This window comes from Martes martes, assembly GCF_963455335.1.
Source record: "Martes martes genome assembly, chromosome: 17".
Lineage (NCBI taxonomy): Eukaryota > Metazoa > Chordata > Mammalia > Carnivora > Mustelidae > Martes > Martes martes.
This window is the reverse complement of record NC_137905.1, coordinates 49838950-49855217: the sequence shown is the minus strand read 5'-3', so window position 1 is coordinate 49855217 and position 16268 is coordinate 49838950. Positions and strand designations below refer to the sequence as shown.

Here is a 16268-nt window from a genome sequence, read left to right as displayed (position 1 = left end):
TGCCCGCCTCTCTGCCTACTTGTGATCTCTGTCTGTGTCAAATAAATAAATAAAATCTTTAAAAAAAAAATGTGAATCGAAGGTGATTAACCCCACAGAGAGAGAGAGAGAGAGAGAGAGAGAGAGAGAGAACACAAACCCAAAACCAGCCCAGCAGAAAGGTGTGTAACAATCCGGTCCTTTGCGGGTGGGAAGGGGGAGGTGTAACCCTCCAGTGCCTGAATCTGACACTACCTAGCATGCGCTGCCTCAGTTTCCTCATCCATAAAATGGATACAAGGAGAGACCCTATTTCTGAGGGCTATTAAGTGGATTCCTTGAGTCACCATGTGGAAAATGGATAAAACAATGCCTGCGTATGGAAAGGACAAAGGAAGCACGGAGGGCTATTACTGCAGGAGTATCCGCAGACCGAGCTTCACTCGGTGGAAAGGAAAAGGATTTCCCTAGGGGTGAGCGCACAGGGAAAAGGGATGTTGTGCTGTCATATGAGGAGGAGGGAAGGTCTGAAAAGTCCAAACCGTTCTAGGTTGAGCAAGTTTTGTAGACACCTTCCAGCCATGCCCCACAGGCTATTAAAATGCCCAAAGCCGGGGTGCCTGGGTGGCTCAGTGGGTTAAAGCCTCTGCCTTCAGCTCAGGTCATGATCCCAGAGTCCTGGGATCGAGCCCCGCATCGGGCTCTCTGCTCAGCAGGGAGCCTGCTTCCTCTTCTCTCTCTGCCTGCCTCTCTGCCTACTTGTGTCTGTCAAATAAATAAATAAAATCTTGAAAAAAAAAATGCCCGAAGCCATGGGGGCCAGCTGCTGGAACTTCAGCAAGCTGTGAAGATTTAGCTGTGGAACCCTGGTATACTGACTTAGTACATCGTTCAGTGTTTGACTTTTTTCAGAACCATCTCTCCGGTCTGCACAGCTAGACTACTCTATCCTTCGTCCAGGCATTAATTAGGCACCCATCACAAGTCAGGCACTGTACAAGGCAAGAGAAAACGCACTCCAGGTGTCTAAGCAAGGGAATGCAACAGCCAGGCTTTGCTCAGTGACTCGTTAGAAGAATAAACAGGAGGAAAGGATGCAGAGAAGGATACCTTGTAAGAGACCGCTGCAATCAAGCGCAACACCTAACCTCTCGGATTTCCCAAAGAGTGCAGTACTGCGCATTTCACTTAACTGGCTCCCAATGAATACTTAACTTCCCAATTGAGAATAACAATCTCTATCAATTTAGCACTTACTATATGCCAAACGTTTCATTCATTACCTCAGTTTCTCACAACAACCCAGCGAATCGGATATTAGTATCTTTATTTTACACATGAGAAAACTCAAGAGAAGGCTCAGAGAAGTCAAACAGATTGTTTAGAGTGACAAAATAAATGGAGGAGTGGGGATATGAATATTTGTGTCTCTCTAAATACCTATCCACACATCATTGGTGCTGGCCTGTGGCAAAGTTTTCCCCGGTCTACGTAAAAATGAGATCTAGAAACGTATGCCTACAAATGTCCATATATGGTTGCCAATTTCCTTGAGAAGGGCTACCTTCTATTCTGATAATGGATCTTATTTTTTTTATAAAAGAATAGTAAGAAGAATTCCTTTTTTTAAATGCCCTCCTTGGCAAAACTACAAAATTAGTAAATTTGTATGTGTTTTCCCACTACCACATTCAACTGTGGTCTATAAAAGCCAAAAAACTGTGGTCTATAGAACCACTACACTAACAATGATATTTACATAGCATTTACCGTGACCCAGGCATTATTTTAAGCTCCTTAAACATACCACCTGTTTTAATTGCAGTAACTCTGGGAGTAGACACTACTATATTCCCCTTTTTATAGATGACGTGCCTGAGGCACTAAAGTTTAAGTGTCTTGTCTAAGAGCCCAGAGCTGGGAAGAGGTAGGACTGGGACTCAAAGGGAGGGCGGTGTGCCTGGTGAGAGCACCTGAGGCCTCAGTCCAACATTGTGAAAGCAAACAGACCTCAACCACTGCTATTTGGCCTATGACCTATAACGTTTAGACGTGTGAGACACTTACTGATAAGACCCTAAAACTGACTGCTACCTTGGGGCAAGTTACAAGATAACACATCAACAGGTGCACGCAGCTCTGCTGAGTCAAGATACCAGCAAGTGGCCTTCGCAGCGCTCTAAGATGCTGGTAACCTAAACAATTTAATTAACCAAATTGTTCTCTTTCATTCTCCCAGAAAACTGAAAAGCCTTCCAACCTCATGGGGCTTCCACATTCACTCTTGGCATTTAGTTCTCAAAGTCAGAATTACAACACAAAAGCCTTTGTGGTAGGCAGAGCAAGTACTGAGGCTCATTTTATGGACAAAAATTTAAGTTAAAATAAATGATCTGTCCAAGGTAACAAAGTCAGCAAGAAGCAAAATGAAAACTGACGGCAGAGAGGATTCTTTACAAGGCTTGAGGAATCCCAAGAACCAAGGACTGCAGAGACTACTTTTTTTTCCCTGGTTTCTCTCTCAAATGCATACCTTTATTTCAACAAATGTTGTATTCCTACTGATGTGTTCTAGGATAAATGTGGCAGGTTCACAGAATAAATGAGAGAACAAAATAGAAAAAAATCCTGTGGCACTTCCAAAGCTATTTTGCAGTTTCTTCCTGCTGTCTGAGTGTAAACTTCCTCACATTCCCATTGAACATCAGGTCTCCCTCATAAAGGAATGACAAGCGTGTGACTGTGTGCATGCAAACGTTCTGTTAATTAACAACTATAAAAACAAACAAGGTAAAATTTTAAATCTCCAAATTATTCCTTATTCAAGATAAAACCTGAACCTGAACCACATTCTTAAAAAGTTCTTTCTCGGGGAGCATGGGTAGCTCAGTAGTTTAAGTGTCTGCCTTCGGTTCAGGTCACGATCCCAGGGTCCTAGGATCCAGCCCGGAGTAGGGCTCCCTGCTTAGTGGGAAATCTGCTTCTCCCTCTCCGTCTGCCCCTTTCCCTGCTTGCGTTCATCCACTCACTCTTTCTCAAATAAATAAATAAATAAATAATCTTTTAAGAAGTTCTTCCTCATAATAAGATGAACTCCATCTTCCAGGTCAACGTCTTCTTGTGCTGAAATGTTTAGTCACACCTAATTCTTTAAGATAAGATCGGGGGGAAAAAAATCAGGCCACTGGCTTTCTAAATTTTTTACTTTCTGATACCAAAACATGGTGTTCCTTGTGTTACCTGTAAGGGAAGAACTGCTTTTGTTTTAATAAACAGCATATAAACTCTCTGATGAGGAGGCATGCTCTGTATAACCAGTACTCTCAACAGTGTAGATACCCAAATATTGGTTACATGGAGAGGAAAAAGGAAAAATAAAACTTGTCTCCCTGGATCTCTATCCTCTAGAGCTACAAAGTACAGGTTTGTTCCCTCCTCTGCTTAATAGCCCTAAATTATTTACATCTTAAAAGAAATTTTTTTTAAAGATTTTATTTATTTATTTGAAAGAGAGAGAGATCACAAGTAGGCACAGAGGCAGGCAGAGAGCAAGGGGGAAGCAGGCTTCCTGCTCAGCAGAGAGCCCAACGTGGGACTTGATCCCAGGACCCTGAGATCATGACCTGGGCCGAAGGCAAAGGCTTAACCCACTGAGCCACCCAGGTGCCCTCCCACACACTTGTTAATAAGTTGAAAATTTTTTGAGCATCTCCATGTGTGAGGTAGTTAAGTCCTGATTTTACTGTAGGAATGTGAGTTGTATAAAATGGTATTTGTAACTTCGCCAAGTTTGTTCAAAGTCACATACCTGATCAAGAATGGGATAATAGGGGCGCCTGGGTGGCTCACTGGGTTAAAGCCTCTGCCTTCAGCTCAGGTCATGATCCCAGGATCCTGGGATTGAGCCCCGCATCGGGCTCTCTGCTCAGCAGGGAACCTGCTTCCTCCTCTCTCTCTGCCTGCCTCTCTGCCTACTTGTGATCTCTGTCAAATAAATAAATAAAATCTTTAAAAAAAAAAAAAAAAGAATGGGCTAATAGTGACCTGGTACAAATTACCATAAGTGACAAAAGCATTCTTTTAATAACAGATCTTTCCTATTTGTGTTGTAATTCCAGAGTTTTTGGGTCTCTGTTTGCTGGGAATTAAAAGGAAAATAGGTAGTGGTCACTGCTGGTGGTACAATCAGCACTGTCAGGCACAAAAACTTGGTGTGAACTTTCTGGAAAACATTTTGGCAATGTTTTATTTTGTATTTATTTATTAAAGATTTTACTTATTTATTTATTTATGACAGAGAGGGAGATACTGGCTTCTTGCTGAGCAGGGAGCCGGATGTGGGGCTCAATCCCAAGGTCCTGGGATCTTGACCCGAGCCAAAGGCAGGGTCAGGCCTAACGGACTGAGCCACCCAGGCACCCTGGCGATATTTTAAAAGATATAAAATCTTTGGGCACCTGGGCAGCTCAGTAGGTTTAAGCCTCTGCCTTTGGCTCAGGTCATGATCTCAGGGTTCTGGGATAGAGTCCCACGTCGGGCTCTCTGCTCAGCTGGGACCCTGCTTCCCCCTCTCGCTCTGCCTGCCTCTCTGCCTACTTGTGATCTTTCTCTGTCAAATAAATAAATAAAATCTTAAAAAGAAAAATAAGTGTGTGGGAAATGATGCCCCATCATATGAAAAAGAGGTCTGGACAATATGTAGAAAATTCAGAAACGTATGCTTTCAGATTTATGTACTTTTCTCCATGTAAGTTGTACCTTAATCTTTTTTAGTAAAAAAAAGTTAAAGTTCTGTATATAATATATGTATTCCTTGTATTCATACAGAACATGAAATCAAAACTATTTCAGCTAATGCTACCATTTTTAAACCTTTACGGCTGTGGGCTAATGCTGGGCACATGCCAACAGCGGAGACCCACTGCCTAAGCACTGAGAGGACTCGTTCCCTTTTTCCTCATTTACCAAAGGTTTTATCTGCATTCCTCTAGTGACAGACTAATCAGAGGAAAAAAATCTCTAAGAAGTCAGCAGCATTCAAAAAGTATTCAATTATTTCAGGACATTAGAAATGCTATCACAAAAGCAGCACCCACCAGCCTTCTACTTACAAACTTTAACATTTGGGGGAAATAAAGATCTAGTGATACTTTTATCACCAAGCATTTGAAGTACACTATTCCCAGTGAAATAATTCCCTTGAAGTAAAAGCCACTCTAGTTAAAGATGCAGATTTCGAGAATCTAATAATCTTGTATTAATGCAGTACTGGCTTTCATTTGTACATAATCAATCTGTTACTGAACAAAGAATCCTTTTTAATTGCCCATGGCAATTAACAGTAATCATTTTCTTTTGTCTTATTCCTAAGTAGTGCAAGCTATAATAGAGGAAGCCATGATTTTGACCTTTCTTTTAAATGGAGATGGGGAGAAGTACAAAGCAACTTTTTTTTTTTTTTTTAATTTTTTACACTTCAGGAGGCTGTCAGCTGTAGCCGGCCAGCACACTTTCATTCCAACATTATTTTTGTTGTTTCATTTTTCACCCCAATATTATTTAATAACTTTCTGATTCATGAAAAAAGCACTGTAGTGAGTTCCACACAAGTAAGTCAAGAGGCTTGGTGTAGTTTTGTCTATACATTTCTAGCTGTCTAAAGAATTTTCTCAATTGAAAACTGTCAATTAGGAGCCACTCAGGTACTTTTCTACTTACCAAAGAAAATACAGACTTAAGGAGTCATTACATGACCAAATATGTCTATCTTACTATATTTTTTATTTTGGACTTTATATACATATGTGGAATATAAGTGGGTGTGGAATACACACACACACACACACACACACACACACAAATACACACACACAAATACACACACACCCTACCTGGGTTTGAATCCTGGTCAGAAATCAAATGCTCAGGCACCTGGGTGGCTCAGTGGGTTAAGCCTCTGCCTTTGGCTCAGGTCATGATCCCGGGGTCCTGGGATTGAGTCCCCCATCAGGCTCTCTGCTCAGCAGGGTGCCTGCTTCCCTCTCTCTCTCTGTCTGCCTCTCTGCCTACTTGTGATCTCTCTCTCTCTGTCAAATAAATAAGTAAAATCTTTTTTTTTTCTTTTTTTTTTTATTTTAATAAACATATAATGTATTTTTATCCCCAGGGGTAATAAGTAAAATCTTAAAAAAAAAAAAAAAAAGAAATCAAATGCTCAACTTTGTCAACATGCTAGCTAGATAAACTGGTACTTGGGGCTATATATTCTTTTTCAAAATGGTGTGCCATAGAACCAACTGTGTGTTCAGTAGTCTCTGAATATGGAAGCCTTTAAGACTATTAATACAGGGTCGCTGCTCAAGAATGCAGAAATTCATCAGACTACTCAACAAATAATTCCCTCAACCCAGTGTATATCATATATAGCTAATCGTTCACAACTAACTATAAATTCCTTAAGGAGATGAACTGTAGCTTATTCTTCTATCCCAGAAAAACAAGGCAGACTAATAAAATAAACACAGCTCTTGGAATCAGACAGACACAGATTCATAACACAGCTCATAACCTCTCAGCTGTGTAACCCTGGTCAGGACACTTATGGTATTATGCATATTTGAGGATTAAATGCTGACCAGGAGGGCATGCCCTCTGAGAGTTTAAAGCCTAAAAATGGCCAGAATAGTTGGTGCACATCTCTCCACCCACCTACCCCTCAAAAGAGAAAAACAAAAAGGCTCTGGCACCTGTTTGGGTTCAATCAACATATATGTAGTGGGGGGGTCTACTATGTGGAAGGTATTTTGCTAGGTGTGACGGGAAATAAAAAATACATGAGGGTCCCCACCCTCAAGGGGTTTACTATCTGGAGAGAAGAAACAATCTAGTATTATTAGCTATAACATAAGGCAGAATGGGAACCAACTAGTATAATCCCTTCATTTTTTAAATGATGAAACTGTAGCCAAGAGAAGTGAAAATGATTTGGCCAAAGTCATGCAGCTAGTGAAAGCAGAGCCAGGGCTAGGGCCTGAGTTTCTTCATTGTCAATTCAACATTCTTTACACCATAGGAAGCTGCCTCTCAATTGTTCAAATTTGATTTCCTAGTGCAAATATTACCATAGTGACTGGCAAAAGGACATTTTCCAAATAAGAATGCAGAGACACTAGGAGAACAAAAAAGGTACGAAATACCACAGATGCATAATGCAACAGTCACAACTGCCACAAATTTCATAAAATGAAAATGGTCATTTCAATAAAGGAAGATGAAGGAGACAGGCAAGTCTGGCTATTCTCAACTAAAGTAAATATTACTTTCCTGTGATGATGGTTCATGGCTGAAAGTACCTGGTTCTCTGCTAATATATCAACTTAATGGTGCGTCTTAACACCATAGAAGCAAATAAATGAAAATCAGACTGACAGATGCCAAAAGTTATTTTCAAGAATTCTTCATAGACAAAACCTCATTAAAGCACTGTATCAAAAATTAAATAGAAATAAACTTTCAGGAAGACGAACATGAATGATTTGTTTGCATTTCTTAATACCAGCAATTCAAGTGCTATTCAGACGCTGCTGTTTGGGAGCCTGGGTCAACAATGACTCAGCTTGAAAGATTCCATATTGCTTTTAAAAGAAATGTATGGTTTTAGTTATGTAGTGAATACAATCTGGATGCCCCTTTCCCCCAAAATTATAAACTAATTTTCACATGAATGGCTGAAAAAGAGACAGTGTTTATGTTTGAAAGACATATACAAGAAAGGCAATCCGGTTCATTTTATCGCATCCCCCAGAGAAAGAGCCCTTACCCCCGGTTCTGACCTACAGGATTTGATGCTGGGAGAGGGGGGATGGAGGGGTTAAGAGTAGCACCAGGAGTCCAGTCGCAGTCCCAGCTCTAACTTGCTATGTGGTCCAGGACAAGAATCTACAACCAGAGCTGGACAGCACACTCGATTTCAGACTAGGAATGTGAAACCCAGAGAGGTGAAGTGATTTGTTCAAGGTTCCCACTAATTAGGTTAAGGCCTAAACCAGAAGATCTTCTGCATGTATTTCCAATACACCTTCAGTTGTGACAGGAAACCTGTTACCATGCCCTGTGCAAGTTCATTTTCCCATCTGTAAATCAGGAGGCTAGACTAGGCACAGGTTTTCAAGTTGTGCTGCTCTAAATCCAAGGGATTTCTGCTAGTCACCTTCCCTCTTCAAATAAAGAATCTCCAAGTTATGTATTTCATATAGTGTGAAAAATAAATTTTAAACAAGTGGACTAGACAGTCAATAAAATGTCACACTGACTGGGTAAATGAAGACACCCAGCTGGTGAATGACAATAATTATACCAGATCACAAGAAGGCAGGCCCTGCAGGAAGCTTAACACCTCTCAGAAGGCCCCCACGAACTGAAGATGAGAAAGCAGAAGATACTAGAGGGAGATGGATGGACAACCACTCGCACTGTGTCAGTCTCCAACTGTACTGACCTGTGGTGTCTCCCCACCACACTGAGACTGCAGAAACATCCATGAAGCTGTAGTTTATAGTCAGCGGTGAAACCCTCACTCCTCCTAGCCTGTTCTTTGCCAAAAGTTACCATCAGGCCCATGGATCTGCACACAGACAACAACTTCCATGTAACTCGTATCAAGAAGAATGACTCTTTCTGATTTTTTTTTTCACTGTCCTAAATGCTTTGGCCTTCATCACGCCAAGCAAAAAGAAGGGGTACATGGTCAAAAGAATAGTGTTGGGGGGGCGGCTGGGTGGCTCAGTGGGTTGGGCCTCTGCCTTTGGCTGGGGTCGTGATCTAGGAGTCCTGGGACCAAGCTCCACGTTGGGCTCTCAGCTCCACGTTGGGCTCTCAGCTCCACGGGGAGCCTGCTTCCCCCTCTCTCTCTGCCTGCCTCTCTGCCTACTTGTGATCTATCTCTCTCTCTCTGTCAAATAAAGAAATAAAGTCTTTTTAAAAAAAAAAAAAAGGAAGTGAAGAACTTTGATCACACTAGTATTACAGAGATTTTCTAGGCACTGCAGGACCCTTGAAGACCTGTTACTACATAGAAAACAGCCATCTACTGCCATCTCCTGCTCCAACCCCACCCCTACTGGCATATTAAGGGTTCCAGAAGGCCAAGGCTACCACCTCAGATTTCGGTAGCACCCAATTCCATCATGAAAGCAAATGCTGACACTGAGGTTGGAGGCTCTGCAACCATCAGAGAAATGTGACAATCTTTTTAACATCAGTTACCAGTTTAGGAAGAAAAATCACCCCTTTGTTGTTCCGTCTCCTCTTCCTATTATGTAAACTTAGGCTTTGGCCATGCAGAAACTTTCTGTGCTGCCAGTGATGTTAAAACTCTAAAACACAAATTTAAGCAGAGTTACATACACAGTTATCTTATTCTTTTTTTTTTTAAAGATTTTATTTATTTATTTGACAGGCAGAGATCACAAGTAGGCAGAGAGGCAGACAGAGAGAGGAGGAAACAGGCTCCCTGCTGAGCAGAGAGCCTGATGCAGGGCTCAATCCCAGGACCCTGAGATCATGACCTGAGCTGAAGGCAGAGGCTTTAACCCACTGAGCCACCCAGGCGCCCCCACAGTTATCTTATTCTTAATTAGCCATCACTTCCCCATTAAGAATAAAAAGCAACTATTTATACCAACATGGAAAACATAAACACTAAAATAAATTCAGAAACCGAATCATGATTCACAAGGCCAAAATTCAAAAATGAATGGAAACCAACAGAAAGATGAACCAAAATTCTGTAAGTCAATAATGGTGAAAAAAAATTTATAATAATAATGTTGAAGATAGATGCTACAGATAATTAAAATTACCAGACTCTGCTTGTCAGAAAATTTAAAGTGCTAAGAATTCAGAAGCTAAACGAACCACATGGATCTATGATTTAGGCCCCCTTACTGTATCATAGACAAATACCCTAACATTTGATGAGTCAAATGGTCCAATTCTGTAGATAACAGTGGATGCTTTTTATTTCAAGTGTTCACACAGAACTATTTCTAAATAAGTGCTGAAGTAAACAAAGTTTGATCATAGCTCAGTTAAGAAATAAAGTCCTTCCAGTAAATGCTCCTTCACAGCTGGATGGCTGCTTTAATATGCAATTGCCCTAGGCCACAGGGGGAAAAAAAAATCAGGCTTTTGATTTACTTAAGAAATAAAATAAATAAACCTAGAGCCTGCGAGTTTCCCTCTTCCAAGTTAAGGACAGAAAATGGTTAGATGGATTTTCTGTTAAAAAAAAAAACAAAACAAAACAAAAACAAAACCCAAACACCTCTTTCTCTGAATAGATTTCCTAAACCCCACCCCCAACATAAGATCACTGAAGATACAGCTTCAGGAAAGGCAGCTAAGGTATATTTCTCAGGTAATAAGACCAAAAATCCTTTCGTATCAGCCCGTTCCTGGCACTCTTTCCTCACTCTACCAAATCAGGTCACTCACAAGGCTTGGGGAAGGTCAGGGCCCACCCACATACTTCTTGTACACCAAAGAGCCCCCCGCCCCCCAGCATGGATCTGCCCAGAGGCATTCAGCTCCTGTGGCTGGGAGCGCCTGCAGCACCAGAGGGCAGAAATCTGAGTGACACTTGGCACTCTCTCTTTCAACAAACAACCGCAATGGGCTTTCCAAACTCAGGCCCTAATCGTTTTGAAGACCAGGAAGCTGGAGCCTTCCTGGGGCAGAGGTGAAAAGAAATAAGCCCACCCTCCCAAAGGTCACACTGCAAACCAGAGGCCATTAGGGAAGAAGGCAAGACTGCAGCTTCTGGAGCCCCAGAACAGTAAACACCAAATGGGGCTATAACCCCTGAGGGATTGGGGAGAACTTGAGAATTAGCACTTCCCCAGCCAGAGAGGTAAAACAAAAATAAGACCGTCCTGGGGGGGGGGGGGCGGGCAAAATAGGCACACTTCTAAGTTCTCCCAAGGGGTGTTGGCTGGGGGGTGGGGGGAGACACGAGAGTAAAACTGTGTCTTTACAATAGCTCAGAGGAGGGAGGGAGGGAAAGTGAGAAAGAGAAGAAAGACCTATGAGCAGCTGCACTCTCCTGTTCCAAACGTCACAAAGCTGCAAAGCCCAGAGATCTGAAGGGGCTGGGGAGCAAGATGGGCATGAGAGAAAAAAAAAAGGGGGGGGCAATAGAAAGAGACCTTCTCCCTCACCATCACTGACCTCGGTAGAAGTAGGGAAAATGGGGGCGACAATCCCAGACTCCAGAGAGCAGGAACCAGCCAACCAACCCCCACATATTTACCCAGACCTCAAGATCCCTGGGGATAAAACCCTGAGGGTCAGGGTTCCGAGTGAATCTGCAATCTAAACCAGAGCCTAGAGAGGTCTAGGCCCAACCCAGCCCCTTCCCCTCCAAAGCTGGGGACTGGAGGCTAGAGGAAGACGAGCCTGAAGAGGGGAAGCACTCAGTGGAAACGGGTGGGTCAAGGCTGGGTAGCAGGGAGAAGCAATCCTGTCAGGAACCTAATGGGAAGAGAAGGCGACTGACAGGATACAAAGGGAAAGACAAGGTGAGGAAACAAATCAACGATGAACAGAGTTGGGACTTGGGGATCAAAGGGAGGGAGAATCTATCCAAGAACTGAGATGGCTCTGGGGGGGCTGGAGGGGAGGGGGCAGCCAGCAATAGGAAGGAATGGTTGAGAAGATCTCTCTACTATTGGGCAGAACTAGGAGAAAGAGAACTCAAAAAAGGAGATAAAAGGTAGGACAAAGGAGGGAGAACAAATACAAGGAAGGAAAGAGTGGAGGTTGAGGGCTGAATCAAAATGGTGGGGGAGGAGGTCAGGCAGAAAACTCAGAATTGAGAGAGAACACAGGTGGGATAGAATTACGGGATGACCCGGATTAAAGAGAACCACTCAAACAGGGAACAGCAATAGTAAAGTTAAAACGGGTCAAAAAGATAGGTGGGCAAGTGGACAGCTCCCAAAGGGGCAGAGCTGGGAAAAAAACGTTAGAGCTGATGGGGCAGAGCTGAACAAATGATAAAAGCAGGTACAAAAAGGATTTGGGGCAGGTCTGGGAAGGAAGGGGGGCGATAGATCAGAGAAGTTAGCAAAGATTTAGGGAGGTAAAAGGCAAGTCTAAGGAAGGCCAAAACAGAGAGGAGAAGACTTAGAGCAAAGAGGAGGCTGGGAGCAGGTCTCAAGCAGAGAACTGAAGGGGATACAGGTCAAAGAAAGCGGGAGCGAATGAATGAGACAGCTCAACAGTGCCAGTGAGGAGGTGGAGAGGAGAGGAAACCGCAAGGAGAACTACTGGGCAGAACTGGGGCCTGCAGGGCAGCACTGAGGCTGCGGACAGGCTGAGTTACAGAGGTCAGAGAAGTGAATGGCAGAAAGGAGAGCTGCAGGGTCGGGGGTGGGGGGTGGGGGGAGAGGCTCTTCCTGGAAGGCAGAGTCGAAAAGCCAGCAGGTTAGGGGGCACAGAAGATCTGAGATTGGGCAAAGGGCAGATCGGGTACACAGGTCTGAAAGAGAAAAAAGTCTGAATGGTAAATGGGAGCAAGATCTGAGAAGGGGAGGAGGTGAGCATGGTGCAACCGAGTGTGAGAGGGAGCAGGGGACGAACTGAGAGGCATGGAAGGGTCGGAGAGCTTAGAGGCATCTCGGGTGTGCACCAGGTTCCGCGAGTGGGCAGTAGGGCCCAAGAGGGAGGCGGAATTAAGTTCAAGGAGAAGACCTAGGGGCAGCAGTGCCAAGATGAACAAGGTCTCCGATGGATTTCCAAAGAGGTGGAACCGCGGGTCCTAAAGGGACAGTTCCTAGGGGTGCAAACAGAGGACGGATCACAGCAGACGGGTCAAAGACGGGTACAGATCCGGAGGGTGGTGAGAGCGGAATCGAAGAGGGGGCAGGCGGGTCACGATTCTCAAAGTGAAGGTCCAAAATTAAGGGATGCAAAAGGGTCACTGAGGAGGTGGGTCCCAAGAGCACTGCAGCGTCCAGGAGGGGCGAAGGGCACTACTGAGGGGCGGAAGAGGGAAAGGGGAGGCGCAGAATTGGGAGCAGAGTGGCTTAAGTGAGGAGGGGGTGGCCGAGGCAGACACCGAGATCTCAAATGGGTCGGAAGGTGGGGGCAGACGCGGGGACAGCAAGGCTGGGGCGAGCAGGGACAGGTCCGAAGGGCGGGCGGGCCCCGCGGGCCGGGCCGCAGCGCGAAGCAGCGGGGCCGGCGGGGCCCGGGGGGCTGGGGGGCCGCTCCCTCCCCTCCCCCTCCGGCTCCTCCATTGTTCGCGGGCTCCGGGCCCCGCCGTCCCCGCCTCCCCTTGGACCCCGCAGCGGGGCGGCGCCCGGCCTCGCCGCCGGGGCCCGCGAGCTCGCGCACTCACCAGCTGGGCGCCCTCAGCGCGGCTCCGGCCTCCAGGATCCCAGCAGCGGCGACGGCGGCCCCGGCGCCATGTTCTGCTGCTCCTCGTCCAGCGGCGGCTGAGGCGGCGGCGGCGGCTCCGGCGGCGGGGGGCCGGGCGGACCCTCCCTCGCGGGCTCCCTCCTCCGCCTCCTCCACCTCCTCCACCTCCTCCTCCCGCCGCGCCGCGGCTCTCCCTCGGGGCGGGGGGGCGGGGAGGGGAAGGGGGAGGGGCGGGAACCAGGGGGAGGGCGGACCAGCCTCGCTCGCTCGCTCCCTCCCTCCTTCGCAATGGCGGCGGCGGCACCTCCTTCCTGCGGCCGCCGCTCCCGTGCGCGCGCGCTCCTCGCTACTGCGCGTGCGTGGCGTGCGGACCGTTGCAGGAGGATAACGGCCCTTGGGCGCGCGCCGCAAGGGGATAACCGGCGCCAAGCAGGAGACGAAGCGAGGGCGTCTACGTGCCCAAGGGGCTCAGTGCCACTACCGCGACCTCTGGCTGGGAACGGGCATGGAGGCCATCCTGCGCGTACGCCTCAAAGAAATGCCGCTACTGCGGTGGCTGCGGCGCGAGACAACACCATGCAGCCTGCGACCGGGCATAGGGAATGCTGTGGGCAAGTGCGCGTGCGCGGGACAGACTGCCTGGCGCGAGGCGGAGGGCGTGGCCCGCGGGAGTAGCGCGCACCCTTGCGCGCGCCAGAAGCTGCCGATCCCCTCCTGGCGGGGACTCGTGGAGAAAGCTGGAGGGGAGAGGCATGGCCCGGTTTGGGGGGCGGGGGCGAAGGGCGCGATCCCGCTCGCGCGGGACCTGACCAGCCAATAGGACGCGAGGGGAGGTGGGTTAGCCGCGCGAGCCTCAGCCCCTGGGATAACGGAGGCGGTGAGATGGAGCGACGTAACGTGGGGCGGTGGGGAGGGGCTAGGGAGAAGGGAGAACACCCAGCGAGGGAGTTGATTGGGGAACACGAGGAGGCGTGGCCCGCCTCAGCCCAATCCAAGCCTGGCAATTTGTCGTTCCGGAAGAAGGGGCAGGGCTAGGGAGCGCGTGCTCTTTCCTTCGGCAGTGAAGAAAATCTGCTGGCGCAACGCGCTAGTTGATACGGTTTGCTCTGGGTTCTGTGATCTCCCAGAGCCCGGGAGACGGGCAAGGGTCTGCTTCTGCGTGCAGCCCTGACCTCCAAGTCAGCATTGTGCAAATGACTGCAAATCAAATGTCAGTTCCGGCTCGTACAGGGGAAACAGTGATGGGAAGAGGCACTGCCGTAACCCTTGAGTTGGAAACTGAGGAGGGGTTCCTCTGGGACCCCTCCGGAAGTACGCGTGGTGGAAGATGAGCGTTCTGGGCACTGAGTCAATATTTACGGAATGCATGGAGAAGGGCTGTTTCCTATTACATTTTGCGTTTCTTTCCTCAGTCTCTTGATCTACAAAATGGAATAATAATTGTACCTCCCTCACAAGGTTGCTGAGAGAATTAAATAAGATATATTTGTAAAGTGCTAAGCTTTATTTTATTATTTTACTTTTTTTTTTTTTAATCTCTACAGCCAATATCAAGTTCGAACTCACAACCCGAGATCAACAGTGACATGCTCCACGGACTAACCATCCAGGTGCCCCTCCTGCCCTCAAGTTTGAAAAATCCATTAAATAAAGGTTTTTGGGTTACTGATCAGAGTCCTCTCCCTTGACTTTTTTAACTCAGCATTTTTTATGCATATAATCTGATATTTAGATGTCTGTGACTGTTTTTTGTTGTTTTTTAAGTTTAAGTACTGTGAGCCAAACCAAGTGCATGGCCCAGGTTTTCTTTGGGCTGTCACCGCAAACCTTGGTTTATAAGTGATTTTGACATCAGTTAAGGGAATACCATATTCCCCACCTCAAATTAATATGTCGTTCAATTCTTGGAAAGACTGTGAACTACCAACACCCAGAATAAAGAACAAAGGCTTCACTCTGAACCTAAATGTCCCTCTCCCTGTCTTTTGGAGCCTGTCAACTCTACCTAGTCCTGTGAGTCTCAGCTTAACACCACTTCCTCAGAGTGACCTCCCAGATTTGGTCTGACTCCTTATTTGATGAAAACAGTACTTTATGCTAGGCGACATTCTTTAACACTTTAAACATTAATTCAACATTAATCCTCAACATCTTATGAGTAGGTTACAGTTATTATGGTTCTACTAAACTAAGGCACAGGGAGGTTACACAGCTAGTCAGTGGTAGATTGGAAATGCAACCCGACAGTGGGGGTCTGATGACTACACACAAACTGCTTCTTCATAATACTCCACCAGGGCCCGAAGTTCTGTATTGGTATCACCATTTTATGCGTGAGCCCTTTGAAGGCAGGGACTCTGGCTATTTCTTCAGTCCGGCAAAAGGCCCACAATAACTACTCGTTAATGAATGAATGAATGAATCCCATGCTAAACAACAGGGATGGCTGAAAATATACAGTCCGTGTCTAGTGACTAACTCTTACCCCTCTTTCGGACGCTAGCTCATAGGGCACCTCATCCAGACGGCCCTCTTAACCTAACAGTTTTGGTCAGGCGCTCCTTCTACCCTCCCAGAGCCCCTTTGGGTCCTCCATCCAATCCCTGACCATTCTGAGTTGTCCCTGTCTAGTGATGGGTCTTTCTCTCCCTCCGGACTGTGAACCCCGTAAAGGCAGGGTTAGGGCTGTCTCAGCCACTGGTGATGTGTCCAGTACAGGTCAAGGCACAAGGCAGGGGCTCATGCAGTGTTTCCTTAACTGAACAATCGGAACTATCAAGGAGCGCCTTCCCAGCTCTGCAATTCTTTCCAGTGCGCTGGAGGGCCGGTGTTAGCTGAGCAAGCCAACCACAGGAAACAGGCTTCCCTGG

At 46.3% G+C, this 16268-nt stretch overlaps 1 protein-coding gene across 1 annotated transcript in view; it reads right to left on the bottom strand.

Annotated features, from left to right (window-relative positions):
• Positions 1–13572, bottom strand: part of ARHGAP35 (Rho GTPase activating protein 35) — a 123812-nt gene extending 110240 nt beyond the window's left edge. Inside the window, exon 1 of the mRNA XM_080829184.1 lies at positions 13379–13572. The gene's annotated coding sequence lies outside the window, so the exon portion shown is untranslated. The remainder of the gene's footprint in view (positions 1–13378) is intronic.
• Positions 13573–16268: the final 2696 nt, after the last annotated feature.